Consider the following 20,420-nt stretch of genomic DNA (forward strand, 5'->3'; position numbering starts at 1 on the left):
CTGTTGATTTTTCTTCACAAACATTCAAAAAGTGGTAAGCTATGAATTAAATACATATTTTGTAACTATTTCTGAAACTTTAAAATATCTTAAAAATAAAAGAACAAAAATATAAACCTGGTTTTTGTTTTGCGGTGCCATTTCCGAATATTTTTTGATGGTTCTGTAAACATTTTATACCACATTTATGGAAAAGCGAAGTTTTTTCTTATATTTTTAATGCTTTTTTCAAATCGTTGGTGGCACGTGTAAATTTTCAATAAAAGAAAACAAGAAATGAAACATTTGTGTTCAATGCCTTTTGGTCATAAAACAAATTTAAGTAGCATAAAAACAATTTTTTTAGGTCATTTAAATGCTCAGATCCTATCGGAAGATATATAATATATAATTTTTGCAAATGGCGTCATACGCCAATCAAATTTATCATTGGTGAACTAGACAGCTGTAGTTTACAAAGAATGGAGTGTGTAAATGTAAAAATAGAGATTCCCCAAAAATCAAAATCAGTTTCTTCTGCTTATGAAAAAAGTTATTCAAAATCAAAATTGAATAGATATTTTGCCCCACCTTGTATATATCCCTTACAGTTCACTCTAAACACTTATGCCTGTCTTTTGACCGCCTTTGGGATTTGACTAGACTCTAAAAATTTTCAGGCTTCATATGCGTAGATTGAAAGGCCCACTTTAAATTAAAAAAAAAAATTGATTTCTATTCAGTCTTTTCCTAGAAGAAAGAACTTTTACATATACCAGGTGAGATCAAGTAAGGATTGAACTCAAATTAGCTGTGCTTTTTACGCGTATATGCGTCTGCGATTATTCTGCGAAATAGTTGCGCATGAAATCGGTGCTTCCAAGCTTTGCTATGCAGTTTCCGTTCGCTTTTTGCGATCTGCTTTGTTGACCGTAAAAATCAATAGAAATGGTAATGGAGAAGATCACTACACTTTCAGAATTCATTCTGCGTTTTGCTGCTGACTTCCTTACATTTTTCTTATGACTTTAATGTTACAGTTCTTAATTTACTTCAATAAATATTCATTTAAAACTTGCTTCAGAGTGATGCCAAATGTTTTGACGGATTATAGACAATTGTCGACGTATGTGTTTTTTTTTGTTGTAAGCGTACTTGCATATACGAGTAAAAAAACATAGCTATTGTGTAGCTCAGATTGCCACTTTGCGAACCGAGTAACGGAGACCATAGTGTACATATGCCCTTATAATACTCCAATGCGTCTACAAATTCGAACGGCATTAGACACGTTTTCATAGCACCTACTAAAATAAAAATATCCTAGTCGATAAAAATTACTAAAAATGCAATATTATATTAATTGCATACCTTAGCTACCATACAGTTTAGTTTTAGTTACCTAAATATATTTTATTGTGGCTTATGATTAGCGCATCTCCACAACCTTGGTTGCGAATATTATTGCCATGCTTAATTGCATTTTTTACAATAACTCATCCCAAAGTCACAATTTCATTTTGACACCCCCTCAAACATCAATAATACATAATAAATCACAGGCAGTCGAGTGCAGGCAGTAGAACCAGCCACGCTCACCTTCACACTTTGATTTTTGTTTACTGTTTTTGTTTTAGCTTCTAATTTGATCGTAGTACTTGGCAGTCATTCACTTTTTTATTCTCATTTACGATTGCATCTGCCGATACAGTCATATACAAAACAATCACTCATCATCTGCCCATCTGTTCGACTACAGACACGCTTACGTCATTTAGCTAATTTTAGTTAAAATATTTAATTCGTTGCATTGTTTTGCTAAGCTGAGCTTTGCTTTGAAGCTGAGGTTGAAGCTTACGTTATTGAGTTTTGTAGTTTGCATTTTTCTCTTTTTGCGAGTTTTTTACTATATCTCACTTAAACAATTTTTTCAATATTTGTTTTGCTGAAGCCTCAATAGTTTTTGCTAAAATCAGTAGCTTGTTTCATAGTGAAGTTGTTGGCGCATTCTATTGCACATATAGGGGTACATAGATTAAGTTTAGCTAGGTGTCTACAGTTAGCTGATTGCAAATACATACATTTATGTATGTAAAAAAATATGCCGGTAATTGCTGGTATTGTACGAGTATGAGTATTAAGGAATTTCTAAACACCTGATGTGCATTAGTCTATTGACAGTCATCAGTTTTGCAATCGCCGGCCATGTTGTAGTGTCGTCGTGAGCGCCGGTTAACTTATTGAATTTAAGCGACAAAAGTGCACGCAAAAGTTTAATTAGATCCTAAAGAGTAAGTGAAATTTAAGCTCAATAGTATTTGAAAGAATTGTATATAGGGTAATATGTGTGTTCGTATAAGTATGACTGGGAGCAACTGAAATAGAAATGTGAAAATATTTCTTCATAAAATAAGTGAATTGAGATTAAATTATTACATTTATAAATAATTAAAATAAAATAATGTAATCTAAAATAAAACGAATTAAAATAAAATGAAATAAAATAAAGCGAAAATAAAGAAATAAAAAATACCAAATGAAATGAAATAAGTTAACATATTCCCTGCCAGACCGTTTTTTGAAGACTTTCCGTTCAGGCCGCGTTACAGTTATATTGTTTTATTACTAACGTATGCCTTGCACTGATTAAAATTGTGCAAAAATTGTAATTATCAAGGAAAGAGTTTATAATATAAGAAGCATAACACAACAAACCAATTAATTTATTTTTCTAGGAATTAGTTTAACAATTACCTGGCTGAACATTACTCTATCAAACGAGTCGCATCCCCGTACATAATATGTTTTGATGTCTATATTAGCTTAAGATAAAACATTTTAGTGGAAACATAATTAGTATTTACTATTTAACATTTATGTGACAATAAAGGAGTGGTTTATCCTCACAACTGTTGCAGAACTATAGAGAATGGAAGAGTTTGCGAATATGCCGGATCTTTGGGCCAATAAATAAAATAAATAATTGGCACGTACACTTCTGTTAGGTGTTTGGCCGAGCTCCTCCTCCTATTTGTGGTGTGCGTCTTGGTGTTGTTCCACAAATGGAGGGACCTACAGTTTCAAGCCGACTCCGAACGGCAGATATTTTTATGAGGAGCTTTTTTATGGCAGAAATACATTCGGAGGTTTGCCATTGCCTGCCGAGGGGCGACCGCTATTAGAAAAATGTTTTTATTAATTTTGCTTTCACCTAGATTCGAACCAACGACCTCTCAGTGAATTCCGAATGGTGATCACGCACCAACCCATTCGGCTACGGCGGCCGATAAAAACTTATTTTTGGAAGCTTTACAATTCCTATCCACGCAATAAGTCCAAAAACACGTTTTATCTCGCTTTTGTCCGTTGGTTTCCATTCGGCTAATCGCAACGATATTTATTCTAATAGTAATTTTTGCGCATATCGATTGGTTTCTATGACTGCAAGTTCGAAAAACTCATCATTCACAAGCAAAAAATAAATATTTTCTGGGTTTTCACAAGTTTGATTAAATATTTTGAAACCCGGTGTACCAACGAAGGCGTAAGGCGTGGTTGGTTTCCGATGGGATCAGTCCAATCTATATTCGAAGTAGTTATGGTGTTTACAGAAGGTTCAGCATCTTCATCTTCACTACTGGATAAAATCCTTGAGCCACGTGTAGAAAGACGATAAAGGGGTATGATTTCCTCTGAACTGTCTGAAAAATCTTCGTTTTGTTCCTGCGAGTGGCACGGTAGAATCATCACTTGAAAAACTGTTGCTGTGTGATGCCATGCCCGCTTATAAGGAGTAATTATTGTACTCTAGTATTCCAAGACTCGGTTTCTCAGCCGTAACCCCTGAAGAGGTTGCGAAAGTTGCTCGAAGGCTCCACAATTGGAAAACTCCAGGCTGTGACAACCTGCATGCTTACTGGTTCAAAAAGCTGTCATGTATACACGACAAACTTGCAGCTCTCTTCACCAAGATAATAACCGGCGAAGAAGAATTGCCAAATTTTGCAACGCTTGGTATGACATATAAGATTCCAAAATGTGATGAAATCAACGACCCTTCAAAATTCAGGCCCATCACCTGTCTGCCAGTTATTTACAAAATACTCACGACGTACATAACTAATTAACATCTTTTTTGAGCATATCGAAACACATCATCTGATTGCAGAAGAGCAGAAAGGATGTACACGTGCATCACAAGGTTGTAAAGAGCAAGTGATTATAGAACAAGTTGTTCTCGGGCAATCTAAACAGAAGAACAGAAACCTCTATGCAGCTTATATTGACTGGATGAAAGCATTCGATCCGGTTCCACACTCCTGGCTTAATGAAGTACTTCGTATTTACAACTTCAATTCCAATATCATACTCTTTCTAGAAAAAGTTAGGCAAAGCTGGAGGACAAGAATAAAAATACCTGGCACGGAAAGCTCTCAATACACGACCGAAATAAACATTCGAAATGGCATCTTTCAAGGTGACTCGTTGAGTCCGCTCTGGTTTGTTCTCAGCATGAACCCCTTAAGTCACATCCTGAATGAGACGGGACATGGGTTTGTATTAAAACACGGACAGTCTGGAAGATTCCGACTGAGCCATTTTTTTACGTAGATGATTTGAAACTCTACGCCAGCAATTCCAAACATCTAGATAAGCTTTTGAAATGTGCCGAAACCTTCTCCAATGACATTAAAATGCCTATTGGACTTGATAAATGCCGAAAGATCACAATAATTAAAGGTAAAGTGGTTTCTCCACATGTAACTGCGGAAAGTAGCGACTCGACATAACAGAAATGGAGCCGGGAGAGGTATACAAGTACCTTGGAGTTATGCAAAGCAGCAGCATAAATACGATGCAAATGAGGAAAAATCTGATAGCAGAATTTAAAAGGCGCCTCCACGCTGTCTGTAAAACCCAACTTAACGGGAAAAACCAAATCCACGCTATTAATTCATTTGTCGTCCCGGTCGTATCCTATAGCTTCGGAATTGTAAAATAGTCATCTACTGAAATAGAAAATATACAACGAATAATACGTACAATTATGACTAAATACAAGTCACGTCATCCAAAAAGCTCTGTCGTTGGAATGATGCTAGGCATTGATATCAAACGCCAGTGGAAGCTAAGGAAGGTGCACATACTACCAATTATCATCTCAGCCCACGGACTAGTGCATAAAAACTTAGCAGACAACGTGAAAACTCTTCAAGTTTCAGAATTTTTAATTTTCGACATGCAGAAAGCAGCTTTACTCAATTCTTGTCATATAGTCCGAAACTTTTTACAGTAAACGTTTTTCTTGTTTGTAAAATTGTTAACTATTTTATATAATTTTATAGACATTTATTTAATTTTTATCTCAGTACCTGTTATAAATTACAATAAAATAAAATAAAATAAAATAAAATAAAATAAAATAAAATAAAATAAAATAAAATAAAATAAAATAAAATAAAATAAAATAAAATAAAATAAAATAAAATAAAATAAAATAAAATAAAATAAAATAAAATAAAATAAAATAAAATAAAATAAAATAAAATAAAATAAAATAAAATAAAATAAAATAAAATAAAATAAAATAAAATAAAATAAAATAAAATAAAATAAAATAAAATAAAATAAAATAAAATAAAATAAAATAAAATAAAAGAAAATAAAATAAAATAAAATAAAATAAAATAAAATAAAATAAAATAAAATAAAATAAAATAAAATAAACTAAATTCAAATAATAGGACTATGAATAAGTTCCTTGCGGTTTTACAACAGATGGCGTAACTTGATTATTATTCCATCGATCCACATTTCCAAACATTCATTGGAGAGCTACTGTCGTAAGGCACAAACGTCAGTATAAGTTTTTTATTTGAAGCGTAAACAACAATATTTTTACCACACTTGAAAATGTCGAATTTCGTGCCCAATAATGTGTTTTTGCGGGGAATTTTTTAATATGAAGAAAAAAGCAGCCGAAAGTCATCGTATCTTGGTGGAAGTTTATGGTGAGCATGCTCTAGCTGAGCGAACGTGCCAGAAGTGGTTTGCACGCTTTAAAAGTGGTGATTTTGGCTTGGAAGACGAAGAACGCGAGGGTGCGCCGCCAAAGTTCATGGATACCGAATTGGAGGAATTGCTCGATCAAGATCCGGCTCAAACGCAAGAAGAGGTTGCAAAAACTTTGGGAGTTGATCAATCAACCATTTCCAAACGTTTAAAAGCCATGGGAATGATCCGAAAGGTAGGCCATTGGGTGCCGTATGAATTGAAGCCAAGAGACGTTGAACGCCGTTTTATGGCATGCGAACAACTGCTTCAACGGCACAAAAGAAAGGGTTTTTTGCATCGAATTGTGACTGGCGATGAAAAGTGGGTCCATTACGACAATCCAAAACGTCGGGCAACGTATGGATACCCTGGGCATGCTTCAACATCGACGTCGGCGCAGAATATTCATGGCCTGAAGGTTATGCTGTGTATCTGGTGGGACCAGCTGGGTGTTGTGTATTATGAGCTACTGAAACCGAATGAAACGATTACGGGGGATGTCTACCGACGACAATTGATGCGTTTGAGCCGAGCACTGCGAGAAAAACGGCCGCAATACGCCGATAGACACGACAAAGTTATTTTGCAACATGACAATGCTCGGCCACATGTTGCACAAGTGGTCAAAACATACTTAGAAACGCTCAAATGGGATGTCCTACCCCACCCGCCGTATAGTCCAGACCTTGCGCCATCCGATTACTATCTCTTCCGATCGATGCAACATGGCCTGGCTGACCAGCACTTCCGTAATTACGATGAAGTCAAAAAATGGATCGATTCGTGGATTGCGGCAAAACCGACAGAATTTTTCACAAAGGGAATCCGTGAATTGCCAGAAAGATGGGAAAAAGTAGTAGCAAGCGATGGACAATACTTTGAATATTAAATTTGTAACCATTTTACGTCAATAAAGTTTCAAATTTCGAAAAAAAACCGCACGAACTTAACCATAGTCCTATTATATAAATTAATAATTAAAAAAATTCAAGTAAATGAAATAAAATAAATTAAAATAAAATAAACTAGGTTAAAGCAAATAACTTAATAATAGGGTAATTAAAGAAAAATTTAACTAAATGAAAGAAAATAAAGTTAAATAAAAGAAAAAAAAAACAAAATTAAGTAAATTGAAATTATGTAAAAATAATATTCAAATAAAACCGAAGAAAATTACGCAGTAGATCAAAATATTATTATAGACATTCCAACAAGAAATTTCCAAAGGTCGATACATGGCGATTTAATAGAAGATAGGTGCCGAAGGTGCGGTATCATCCTGTTCTGCCTGGGAATTCAGGATGAGCAAATTCTTAGTCATATAAATTAACTATGAATTAACATTAAACGAAGAGTATAAAGTAGATGTTGCAGTCATATTTAACTTCTTACTGTTGTATACTATCTAGTCCATTTCGAGCGCAAAGAAATTTAAATTAAGAGAAAATCAAAATAAAACTAGTTACTCAAATCTTCCAACATTCGGTGTTTGCCTACTTACGTTAAATAACTGTAAATATAAGATGAGTTAGCGTTTCGAATTTCTAGCGTAAACAAATCCATTGTCTTTGATTAAACAACTTTAAGAGTGCTTTGTTAATTTCACAATTTGCTTGTTCTCACATCTATTGTACCAGATCAATGAGATTCAATAAAATTGCTCGATATACATATCGACATTTTGTACACCAAACGCATACCAACTAATGCAAATGGCTTTCATTGTAATCAGTGCATATATTTTATATATGAGAAAAGCTCTCACAAACACTAGAATACTCCAAATGGCTATTTATCAACAAGCATTATAACAAAGTAATAAAACAAAGCAAGAGAAAAAAAAACAGAAACAAAGCCTCTCAAACGGTAATGAATATGGTAAATAACAGTTAAGTGCAAACCACAATTTGAACGAGTGAAGAACGGCATAGTTTTTATTGTTGCAGCTTTTGTTTTGACTTTGTAATTGATACAAACAAATGATGAAGTTCACTCGATGCAGGTGATATGCATTCTCACATCTGTTTTATATGTATGCAGGCATGTAAAAGTGAATGTAGATGAAGTAGGGTGCCCGCATATTCCACACTAAGGCTTTTTACACATTTATGCTCATAGACTGTGGACCCTGTAGAGATACTTAGAAGCCTCTAAAGTTAAATGTACAGCTGATTTTTTCCATTTCATGTTCGATTGAATTTCCATGAATGGTACTGATGGTTTTTCATGTGTTGGTTATTGGTTTATTTCAGCATAACTCTGCAACTTATTTTAAAATTTGAATTGATTGTAAGAAATGCTTTTAAGTTTGATGTATTTAAACCAGTTCGCAACGAGTCGCCATAAAATGAGTTGGAATGTTTCATTTATATAAAAAAAATTAGTATGTTACCATACTTTTTAATCAATTAAATTTTAGATTTCTGAAAAATATATATTGAACCCAATCAGCCACGGCAATATGCGAATGGCAGCACATAGAACTATGCCTAGATCTTCAAATATGGATCCCACATGGGGAAGAAGACTTCAATTGATCCGCCCTGGCTGCAATTTCTTCACAGACCTATCTAAGTAAAATTATTGAAAGAGTTCGATTTTCAATGATTGTTTAAGCTCTCGGGTTATTGCTACATTTATCAAGCCGAAATCTACACTGCACTAAAACAGCTAAAAACTCTCGTGGTTATGGCAGTGGAGATCAGAGATATACAAACTTTGCGCTAATAATCGAGCTCCTAACTGCTGAGAAATAGATCAGTATGAGTGGATTGATAAAATTTGCTGATAGCATCTTAGCTATTCTGGTTCAGTGCTATGCCACTCATTGAGCGATATCGGGCAACAGAGGATCATCAAACTATACTAAAACTGCCGAAAAAGTGCATAAGAATCTCAGCGTATCACTTCATACACTTTCTTGATAATACTAGGGACTTTTTCTGATCTCAGATAGTCTGCGTTGATCAGCCGTGTTTATCTAGTACTATCGAAACTGACTTGTTGAAATATTTATAATATAAAATTTGCTTCATATCATATTTAAATAATTTTGGTTTTTGGCTTGCACGAAGAGGATGGCATTTTCGAAGACATTCCTTGACTAAAGATTATTTTTAATGGTGGAGTTGGCAATTAAGGTATTGTTAACATTATGAATTTGATCGAATTCATTGATATTTAATTATTATTTTGATTATTTAATAGTATTTTTTTTGAGATTCGTACATTTGCAATCAAATAATAAAAAAATTTGAGTTTTACTATATTATTCAGAAAATATAATGGTATATCGAGTTATTTCTTCTGATCAAAAAAAAAAAAAAGTTTTATCACCTTAGTTTTTGCTCTGAAATAATGGTTATTTTGTGAATTGCGATAATTTTGAGCAAAAATAGTGATCCTTTTATTAATTTCTAATTTGTATCACAAAAAAAGAAAAATATTAGTTCTTGAGCTTTATTTCTTTGATCGATAATAAACTCATTTCGTGAGCGTTATTTTCTCTCTCAGTAATAAAATTTAGTATTCATTTTGTTTTTTGGCAGATCAAAAGATTCAAACCATCGCACCGCAGCTAAATTAACCTCAGCTCACCTTAATTCATCACTTCAACTATCCTTATACACACGTTCATACGTATACACAAAAAGTGCGGTTCATAACATATACAATTTATTTATTTCTTATTTAATTTAAATATTCTCTTTATGGAAACAGGCATTCTACTACAAAAACCATATAAAGCCAAGCTTTAAATTTTATGCAAATTCAAAAAAAAAGAAAAATTTAACAGTTTCAAGTTTTTTAATCAGAATCTTAAGTGTGCTCAGTTTTATAGCCCATTTAATTCTAGTTTATTAAATCGGAAGTTTAAAATAAATTGATGTTTTATAATTTTTTTTGCTGACAGCATTGGGTGTTTTCTTTCATACAACTAATGTTCAATGTATTTTTCTTTTCATATTTCGGTTACAACCGACCAACAGAAATGCGCTGGCATAGAGTCAATTCACTTGCCAGCGACTGTGACCAAGCCTGTGATGATGTTCATCATCATTATAAGTCATACAATAATCGTGCGCTTATCAATGAGTAGGGCAGTTAGTTGTCCATGCGCCGGTTTCACGTTACACTTTTTTTTTTAAGAACACAACAAATGCGCGATTGGTAGCAGTGATAGTGTACAAAATTTTCCCAGATATTTCCCTTAACTATTTAGATACTTTATTCTCGTATTTTAATGCATCATTCACGCATACACTGAACGGTGCATTAAGCGTGAAGTGCTAAAGGATGACTTGCTGATATCAACCCCTTCGAATTTTTATGGTTACAATTCTAATAATCAAATAAATGTGAATAAGGTCAAAAAGAATAGAGTGGTGTGCACGCCTGATAGTATTAGGAGTACAATTACATACATTTTGTGTAGGGTCATAATGTGTGTCATTCGTAATGTATACGCATATGTACATACGTACGAGTATATCATTAAACTTGGGTTTTTTTCTTGTAGGTAACTGATACCGGAAATTAAGTTTGTGCCAGAAGAAGTTGTTCAATTCAGCCGCTGATGTGCTGCGGTCTAGCAAGTTTTATAGCAGTTCATCGTAAGAAAGGTCAGTGTTCGAAGGCCGCAAGTTAGCCACTTTATGCGGATGCAGATATACATATGTATATGTGCGCGTCCATACATGCATATACAGACATACCTGTGTTCACAATAATAGCAGCGTGCTATACTGCATAGGTTCGACTATTTCCTTACTTTAAAAAAAATTTTTTTTTTCATAAAAATATAGTTAATACTCAACTAAAATCATATAATTCAAAGTTTCAAACTTTGTACAAAATTTTAAAAAGTTCAACAAATTTAAATGAAAATTTCAGACTGTTTAGTCAGCATTTTTTGAAAAATTCTGAGTGTGCTGATTTATAGCCTATAAAATTTTAGTTAAATAAAGTGATGATAACACTGATTTTTGACAATTTTTTGTGTACTATGTTGTCCATTTTCTTCTATATAACGAATGCTTGAAATTTTTTTATATGGAGAAATTTCAAAAGATCACAAGCAAACAAACTTGTTAAAAATCAAAATTATACTAAAATTCAATTGGATGTAAAACCACATACTGGAATTTTTTCTAATTAGTCTGGTTAAAAAATTCGAAATTTTGATGAAAATTCGTCGGATTTTGTTTTTAATTTTGTACAAAGCTTGAAACTTGAAATAATTTGGTATTTGTTTTAAAATGAATAATACTTTTATAAAAAATGTAACAAAATTTATAAAAAATCAATTGACAGTCAAAACTGTGCAATATTTCGCGTTACTATTATTGTGAACGCAAGTGTACATGTGTAAGTAAATATCTTCAAATTGTTTCTTATATGTAAGCACACAATGTCTGAGAATTGTTTTTTTGAGTGGTAGAGCTTAAATCTGAGGCTTTGTGTGGCGGATTTGGTATTCGATTTATATTAAATTTTCATTCTTGCGGCTACCATTCGTGGTGAAGTTTCCGGCAAGAGCGCTTTGTTGCAATCCGATTGATATGTGTAACGTGTATGGTGGTGTGAATGTACATATGTAAGCATAAATATTCAAATTAGAATGGGAATGTTTGGTAAATTAGCTGCCATTCAGAAGTTCACACTGGTCGAGTGCAATTATTATAAGAGCTTACACTCGCGACGGAGAAATCCAAAGCTAGTGTTCAGCTTCACCTGCAAATGTATTTACGGTCTAGAGTCGTAAACATCAATTTACAGTTATTTTAACTTCATTTATTATTTAGCTTTGACTGGTACATTGAACATACGTACATACTGATACATACGTGTAAGTTTACCGCAGTATTCTGAATTTTCCCTCTAAGGTGGTTTGGCTTTCCGGTCTGCGCGTAAATTCATTACAGAATGTTTTTATCAAAGTAATGAGATTATTATTAAGAGTCACTTAGCAAGTCAGTTCCGTCAGATCCATTCATTCATTATGTATGTATGCATACATCTGATTGACGCAATATGGAATGGGGAGCCACACTGAATTGCTGAAGGTCGTACAGTGAAATGGAATGGTATTGTTATTGCCGTCTTCATTGGTTCTCTACCGCCATGGAGTTGCTTAAATGGCTGGCTCTCCGCTTAGTTATATGTATTTATAATATTTAAAGTTATGATAGAATGAAAATTGTGAGCATTATGCACATACATATGTAGGTGTATTACACAAATTACGATGGAAGAAAACCATTTTCCTTTCTTGATGCGTTCCCCTAAGTTTGCTCCATGGCCAGATAAAGGAAACACCTATTTGTTATAGGGCTCGGAAATCATGAACGACTTATATGTGAGTCAAAAATAAGGAATAAAATAGCAAGAATTAGATGTTTAAATAAAAGTGAAGTGGGTATAATAAGAAGTAAACTTAAAAAAATTTACAATTTCGAGACTTATTTGGTATAGGATTTTCATTTTTGGTTCAGAGAGTATAAAAACCTTTTTTTATGTAATGAATTGGTATGTATTTTTTCGAAACATTTTTTCTTACCAAACTTTAATTTTTATTTCTAAAATTTGTGGGAATTTTTTTTTCGTAATTTTTGAAAACTCAGATTTTTTCTTAACTCTACGCTCAGTAATCACTGCAAGTTTCATTTACTTTGCGAGTCATTTTCAAATGCGTACAGCGATTCAATGAAAAATCAATGCAAAATATTGCTCTAGCGACGTGTTAGCTAGCGCCGCTACGTACATTAGTAAGCTTCTACACGGTATTCCTCGCTGATTCGCTGTACTCATTTGAAATTTTGCTCGAAAAGTTATGGGAACCCTTTCATCAAGCTTGCAAGTTTGCATAATCTCAGCTTTCAATAAAAAAATTAAATGTAAATCTGGGGGAAGGTGTTTCCCAAACATGACAAAATAAAAATGTTCCCAAAAATTTTGAACAAAAAATATAATTTTTTTCCAACAATAGTTTTAATATATTTAACAAAAAATGAAATACAATTTAGGTGTTAAAATAAAACCGTAAATTATTCTTTTCTTGTCAGTGCATCCTACGATTATATATACACTGGATGCTATATATGAACAACTTTTTGAAAAAAAGGGCAGAAATATTAACACGAATTTATGTTCACATCTGAAAATTGGTGCTCCAGGCATGCATACCTCATGCTGACCACATGTCCGAAATCAATTTCCACTACTGGTGTTATGAAGTTACATATATATATATATATATATATATATGTATATACATCACTGCAAAAATTTCATTTCCAAACGCTTACGGTTTTAATTCGAAAATATACTCTTCAAACTCATTCCAACCAAATGCAGGATTCGGTTTCTTGGTGTAGAAGAATGATTCAATAAGCTCCTGAAGAAAAACAACACTCAAAGTTTCTCCAAATGAGACAGTTTTCGGCGAATCTATGGAAAAGCTCTCAGGAATATGGTATGACTGAAGGTTTTACAAGGTAAAGAATGTGAGTGATAGAAAACTTTTGATTAGGAAATATGAAGAATACATTTGAATAGTACATAGATATCAGAGTAGGTTCATTAGAGGAAGTGAAATTTGAGTAGTGAAAATCTTGATTTAGTGTACATTACTATATTCAACCCTTTATTATGTCCTCAATTGATTCCAACTGGATGCCACCTTAAATTAGTCACATATACCCAGCTACGGCGGCGATTACTAGTCCAGTTAAGAGAAAGGTATATGCTCCTACAGCTGCTGGAATTTGTATACTTAGCTGTGTAGACTCGTACATACACATGTATTTATCAATCTCAAATATTATTATTACAAAATTGGTATACAGTAGCTTGTAATAATTTGTTTTATCACTAAAAAATCATTGAAATTAGGTAAATTATGCTTTCAACATTTTTTAATGCTGCATCATGGCACAAATTCTTTAAAATCTAACCTTTCCCAACACTTATTACGAATATTGCTTACACTTTTCCACTACCAATATGCAAATTTGCTATCACAATAAATATTTAACACTTAAGTCCAGCAGGCCACAAATAGGAGAATGGAAAGGTACCAACACAAAAGAAAGACATGAAATGTTGTTACCATTTAAAGCTCTTACAGTTGTTGTTGCAGTCTATTTTTTTACTTCAAAGAAATGGGTTATACCATACGAGTATAAGGCCATTTAAGTAGCACAATTCATGGGTACAGCGGCACATGGAGAAAGAAAAAGGGCTAGAAAGCCAATTGCATGCAAATAGAACGAATAGTTGCAAGCTAGCGGCTGAATAAAAGGGGCGCTCTGCATACGTTTATCATAGTTTGTTGCACACGAGTACCCATTAAATAAAGCGAAAAGGCATAACACGTTGTCGAAGAAGAAGAACTATTTGTCGGCCAGCGCGAACTTTAGTGACAACTGCTAAGCATTACTGCCCCCCTTAGTATAGTAGAGTTGTACGAGTATTATGGCTTTCTCCAACAATTCAATGACTAGGAAATTAAATGAAATATTCTTCATTGGCAATGTAGCAGATAAGAAAAATTTTCTAAATTTTTTTCATTATATTAATACTTTCTTGTGTTTATGTGTTTTCTTCTCCAACCTATTTAATATGCAAATTTCGTGTTGCTTCCAAAGGAGGCATGCGCATGAGTAGCTACCATAATACGAGTATCAGCTGAGTTGGTGCACTTATGCGCCGGTCGCTTGGTCGATCCGGTCAAAGTCGTGCTTTATGCTACTGAAGAAAGAAACTTGATTTTCGTTTTGTGTGTCGTATTTCGGATTTTATATCATTTTGCCTCACAATCGGGGTGAAGAAAGTCAGAGATTTGCATAGAATTTGTGTGCGAGTCAGCCTATTTAAATACGGGTATGTCTGTATTATGTTTTGTTGCTTTTGTTGTTTGGAAAAAAGAGAAATTTTCATAATTCATAATACCTTGGCGTATTTTGCAGTAGCTAAAAATATTTGCGGAAGTAATTTTGTTTGCTGGTTTGGTGTCAAAGCATTTGCATAAACGTGCGCTGAAGTATGATTGGTATGATGGTGGCGGGACAGGTATGTGTGGGGAAGACGAATATCCTCGTTCTTCAAATATGATTTTGCTTAAAAGGCGCATGAGCTGATGAATAATGGCGTCACCGCATGCATTATTTTTTAATAAATTAATTTAAAACGCTTCACTATCACACTACATACAAGTATATGTGAATGTATGTGAATGAATGTGCCTATACTGATGGGTTTAAAATTTGCAATCAGGTCTGTAAAATTTAAAAGTTTCTTTAAAACTTTTCTTTGGGGTTGCTTAAATTCCAGCAATGCAATGCAGATTCAAAGTTTTCAGAAAAAAGTACTAAGCATTTAGAAGGCAAGGCTAAACGAAAAAAGCCCAATAATCTCCTGGAGTAACTCCAATTCTGCAGAACTCCTTTAAAATTTTTTGCTAGACAAAACTTATCGCACATTGCTCGTTAGTTAAAAAATGAATAACTAATTGCAATGTTAATAATAAATAAAATTAAAAAAAAATAAATGTTAATTTCCGATTGCATTTTTCTCAACTATAACAAAATACAAAAAAAGAACTATTGGTCTTGACAATAACGGCAGCACTACGATTTATATTTGTGTTTGTATAGTAATTACATTTTGAACTTTGGATTTGATAGCAACTTCTACGAAACTGAACTACGTGAAAATTGAGTTCACAGAATCGCTTTTGTTTTTAGTAGTTTGTATTGGCAGCACTAAACAAGAAATCGGGTGCTTTTATTTGATTTGCAATGTGAACACCTTCTATTTTGAATCAAGTGTCGAAATTTTCAATAATAATTTTTTAAAAATATGATCGAAAAAATAAAAGTACACAAATATTGATTAAATATGATCGGCAGAAAAAAAATTTTAAATATGGAGCAAATGTGTTCGAAAACAATAAATTTTAAAATTTCAATCAATACGATAGAAAATACTTTATTATTAGCCTAAAAATAATAAAAAAAATAAACGTTTAAACATGATTAAAAAAATACAAATCTTAAAATATCGAGAAAGTGAGATTGAAAAAATAAAAATCACAAAATGTATGGTAGGTCTGATTGGCTGGGAAAAAAAATTTGAAAATATAGCTCGGATATGATTCAAAGAATAAATATTTCAATTATTAGTCAGCCATTAATCAATCATCGATCAAATATGACCAAAGCAATAAAGATTAAATAAAAATATATATATAAAAAAAAATATATATAATATATGGAAATAGCGATCAAATGTTATGGGAAAATAAAATTTTGTAAATGTCGAACAAATATGGTAAAAAACCAGAAAATTTAAAACACATTTCAATATGGTAGAAAATATAAAATACTGTCGAATAATAGAAGTTTCAATATAAAGGGTGGTTAAGTTTTAAAGGCCGGTGTTGATTTTGAATAAGATACAATTTTTTAAGAAATTATTATCATTTTTCTTTATTATAATAATATTGGTATGGCTCAATTACGTATAAAACAAAATATTGGCCAAATAGCCGCCGCGGCCTCGGCGGCACACCTCCACCCGATGGCCCAAATTTTCGATGACGCTGAGGCATAATTGAAGTTCTATTCCGTTAATGTGCCGAATTATCTCATCCTTTAGCTCTTGAACTGTTGCTGGCTTATCGACGTACACCTTTTTTCAAATAACCTCAAAGAAAGAAGTCCAACGGTGTCAAATCACATGATCTTGGCGGCCAATTGACATCGCCGCGACGTGAGATTATTCGGCCATCAAATTTCGCGCAAAAGAGCCAGCTGTGTGACCAGTGGAACCTTCCTGTTGAAACCACATATCGTCCGTATCCATATCTTCCAATTCGGGCCATAAAAAGTTCGTTATCATATCACGATAGCGAACACTATTCACAGTAACTGCCTGACCGACCTCACTTTGGAAAAAATATGGCCCAATGATGCGCCGGACCACAGTCACTTTTTGTGGGTGCATTGGTTTTTTGGCAATCACTCTTGGACGAATCCACTGAGGTGAAAATGTGAAAATGTGCCTCATCACTGAAGATGATTTTCTTCGAAAATTGGTCATTCACTGTTGCCATTTCCTGCCATTTCCATTCTGACCATTGACGACGCTTGAAATGGTCAAGAGGCTTTAGTTCTTGAGTCAATTGCACCTTGTAATCGTGTAAATGCAAGTCTTTATTCATAATGTTCATCAACGACCAGCGTGAGAGGTGCAATCGTTGGGCACGACGACGAGTCGAGGTGGACGGCTCTTCAACCACACTATCGCGAACAGCAGCAATATTTTCTGCAGTACGAGCTGTACGAGCTCAAAATGTTGCACAATTTTTCCGATTGTACGCACATTTAGACGATTAAATTGACCGAAAAAATCACGAAATGCGCGATATGCATTTTGATTTGAACGCCCGTTTTCATAATAAGACTGAATAACTTTAGCGCATTGCTCGATTGTCTATCTTTCCATGGTTCAAATTGAGTTAGTCTGAAATTGAACAATGTCAAATGAAATGCAGAAAAAAACTTGACATTTAGGTGTGGTTCACATTCAACACATGCTCTTGAAATTTATAAAAAAAATATTTATGTTTTGCTTTAAGTCCTTATGGAGCATAGGACGTCATATTAAAAAAGGCTTCAGAATATTAATCGAACTTGATCAAAAATTTTGAATTATCGACCAAACGCCATGGAAACAAACAAAATTTCGATCAGACCCTGATTGGGCCCTACAAAACAAACTATGTGCTAATACTAGTAAGTTTTATCACATGAGCTTTTCCAAATCCATGAATCTCCTTTCCTCAACCTATTATGTTTTAAATTTAACTCTTTTCTCTGTCAATGAAATTCGTGATCTTGGTGTTATTTTTGATTCGTCTTTTACATTCGTTATCCATATTAACTTCGAAATAATAGGAAGGCATATGCTAATTTAGCTTTTTTGCGACGCTATGCTAGTGATATAAAAACCCATACACAAAAAAAAATTGTATAATGCTTTAGTCTATTCGAAGTTGTAGTGTAGTATGCTCCGTCAGCTAGAATCCAATGCTCGCATGCTCACATTCTCTTGGAGTTGAAAGAGTGCAATACAACCTCTACACTTTGATAGTCCCTTGCCATCCTACAGTGCAGTGCATGATAGTCGACGTTTTATTACTTGAGATCAAACGACTCGTTGAAAGCTTAATGTTCATATACGATATAATATCCGGTGGTTATTGACTGTTCAGAGACTTCGCTCTTATAATTTATTTTATATCGAAGTTCTCAGATCTAATTATCTTAATTTCGACCCTCTTACAAGAGGACTTGAAGAGTTGAATCGGTTTTCTAGAAGTCTGACCTTCATTTTGCGGTGCCAAGGTCTCGGTTTAAGTCACTCATTGAGTTTTATTATTTATCAAATTTATTTTAGTTCTTGTGCTTTTGTTTTGCTATTTCATTTTAGTTCTTATGCTTTTGTTATGTAACCCTGTAAATCGAATCAGTAAGGCTGTTCTTTGACGTGAATAAATAAAAAAAAAATAAAAATAAATAAAAATATTAACGATAAAATAAAAATTTGAACTTATCGATCTAACGTGATCGAAAATAAAAAAATTCGAATCATAAATCGATGTAATTGAAAATAAAAATAATAATTAAATATGCTAAAAAAATTATTTCGGCCGAATATGATCAAAAATAAAAATGTCAAAATATCGATATAATGTTAACGAATATGATCGAGATAATTCAATTTTCAAAATATGGATGAAATATGACATACAAATCATATACTATCAATAAAATATGATTAAAAAATAAAAAATCCCAATTATCGATCTGATAGTTTAGAAAAATAATAATAAGAATAAAAAGAAAATATGATCGAATGATTCTCCAGGTAAATGAAAGAATAGATTGGCTTGTGCAAAAGAGTTGATCTATTTCGGTCAAGCCGTATTCTGTCTTTAAAAAATTAATTTAACGACTACTTTTTGTTCCCGGAAATTTTGAAAACCGACTGCAAGAATACACAAATTGTTTTGTTGTGAAATAAATATTTGAGTTACGGAGGATAACAATCAAGGCTTCTTCTTCTTAATTGGCGCTATAACCGCTTACGGGATTTTAGTCGAGTTTAACAAAGCGCGCCAGTCGTTTCTTTCTCGTGCTAACCCGCACCAATTGGATACACCAAGTGAAGCCAAGTCCTTCTCCACCTGATTTCCAACGCAGAGGAGGCCTTCCTCTGCCACCACCAGCTGGTACCGCATCGAATACTTTTAGAGCCAGGGCGTTTGTATCCATTCCGACGACATGACCCAGCCAACGTAGCCGCTGGATCTTTATTCGCTGCGCTATGTCTATGTCGCCGTAAAGCTCATACAGCTCATACAACAATCAAGGCTAAGTCGTCGAAATATTGTTTTCTTAGATAGTTTTAACATTTAGTATATTGTATGACTTCCACCAACAGTTTCTTTGGTTCAATACATAATTATTCATGAGCTGAATTGAGTTAAAAAAAAACCTCTAATGGTTGAATTTTCATAAATGCATGAAAATAATATGCACTACAAAATTTTTTTCCAGTAAATCATCTTAAATGATACACATGAAATGATAACTCATAATATCGGCATCATAGCTTGGACTAAATCTGCCTACAGGTTTTAAATAATGATATTTCTATGAGGTGCGATGATGCTACTGTTCAAAAAAATCTTACTTTTTATAAATTAAAAGATTTTAAATCGCTAAGAAACTTTATAGAACACTTAGTACGTGATCTTAGTAGTCAATTTTCAATTTTGATGGACAATAATACATCCTGCAAGGCAGGCCGATGCAGTCGTTTTTCCACCCTAATATAATACTTGTACGTATACATACATAGGTATACATAGGTATACAGCAGAGATAGCAGATTTTTTAGAAATAAAAAAAGGAATAAATTGCTCGGGGTACTTTAATTACTACAGTAATGTCTTAAGAGTAGTTAATCATTGAAAATCTTTTTTTTTTTACCAGCGCAATTTAGATTTTTAAATTGTCTTCGCTTATGTTGCAGTTTATCATAGTGGACATTTTGGACGCTTGTTGCCGCTTTGACATTTTTGCTACGTTTTTATTTGAGCGTTTAACTGTTTGAATTACTAATAGCCTTTGCATATTTCGCTAGCGGTAATTTTAAGACGTGACAAATGTTGCATGCGAGATCAGAAAAAAAACCTGTAAACAGATTTATATTGAACATTCGCTCGATTTTTGTTTACCCAAAAGAGTTTGAGTTTTCAGCCAACAGTCATTATTTGCATGTTACTCATTGCCATGTTGCCATCGTTTTTGTGGCAT

The 20,420-nt window shown here is 33.4% G+C and overlaps 1 protein-coding gene across 4 annotated transcripts in view; it reads left to right on the plus strand.

Annotated features, from left to right (window-relative positions):
* LOC129243527 (uncharacterized) overlaps window positions 1-20,420 on the plus strand; it is a 178,483-nt gene that overhangs the window by 44,811 nt on the left and 113,252 nt on the right. The window contains exons 1-2 of one of the 4 annotated variants that reach the window (XM_054880603.1): window positions 2,145-2,270; window positions 10,553-10,655. The exons of 2 other annotated variants lie outside the window; for them this stretch is intronic. The gene's annotated coding sequence lies outside the window, so the exon portion shown is untranslated. Of the gene's footprint in view, window positions 1-2,140; window positions 2,271-10,552; window positions 10,656-20,420 lie in introns of those variants that run through there. One more of the 4 variants, XM_054880602.1, reaches the window with a different exon arrangement.

The sequence above is a fragment of the Anastrepha obliqua genome, chromosome 4 (genome assembly GCF_027943255.1).
Source record: "Anastrepha obliqua isolate idAnaObli1 chromosome 4, idAnaObli1_1.0, whole genome shotgun sequence".
NCBI lineage: Eukaryota > Metazoa > Arthropoda > Insecta > Diptera > Tephritidae > Anastrepha > Anastrepha obliqua.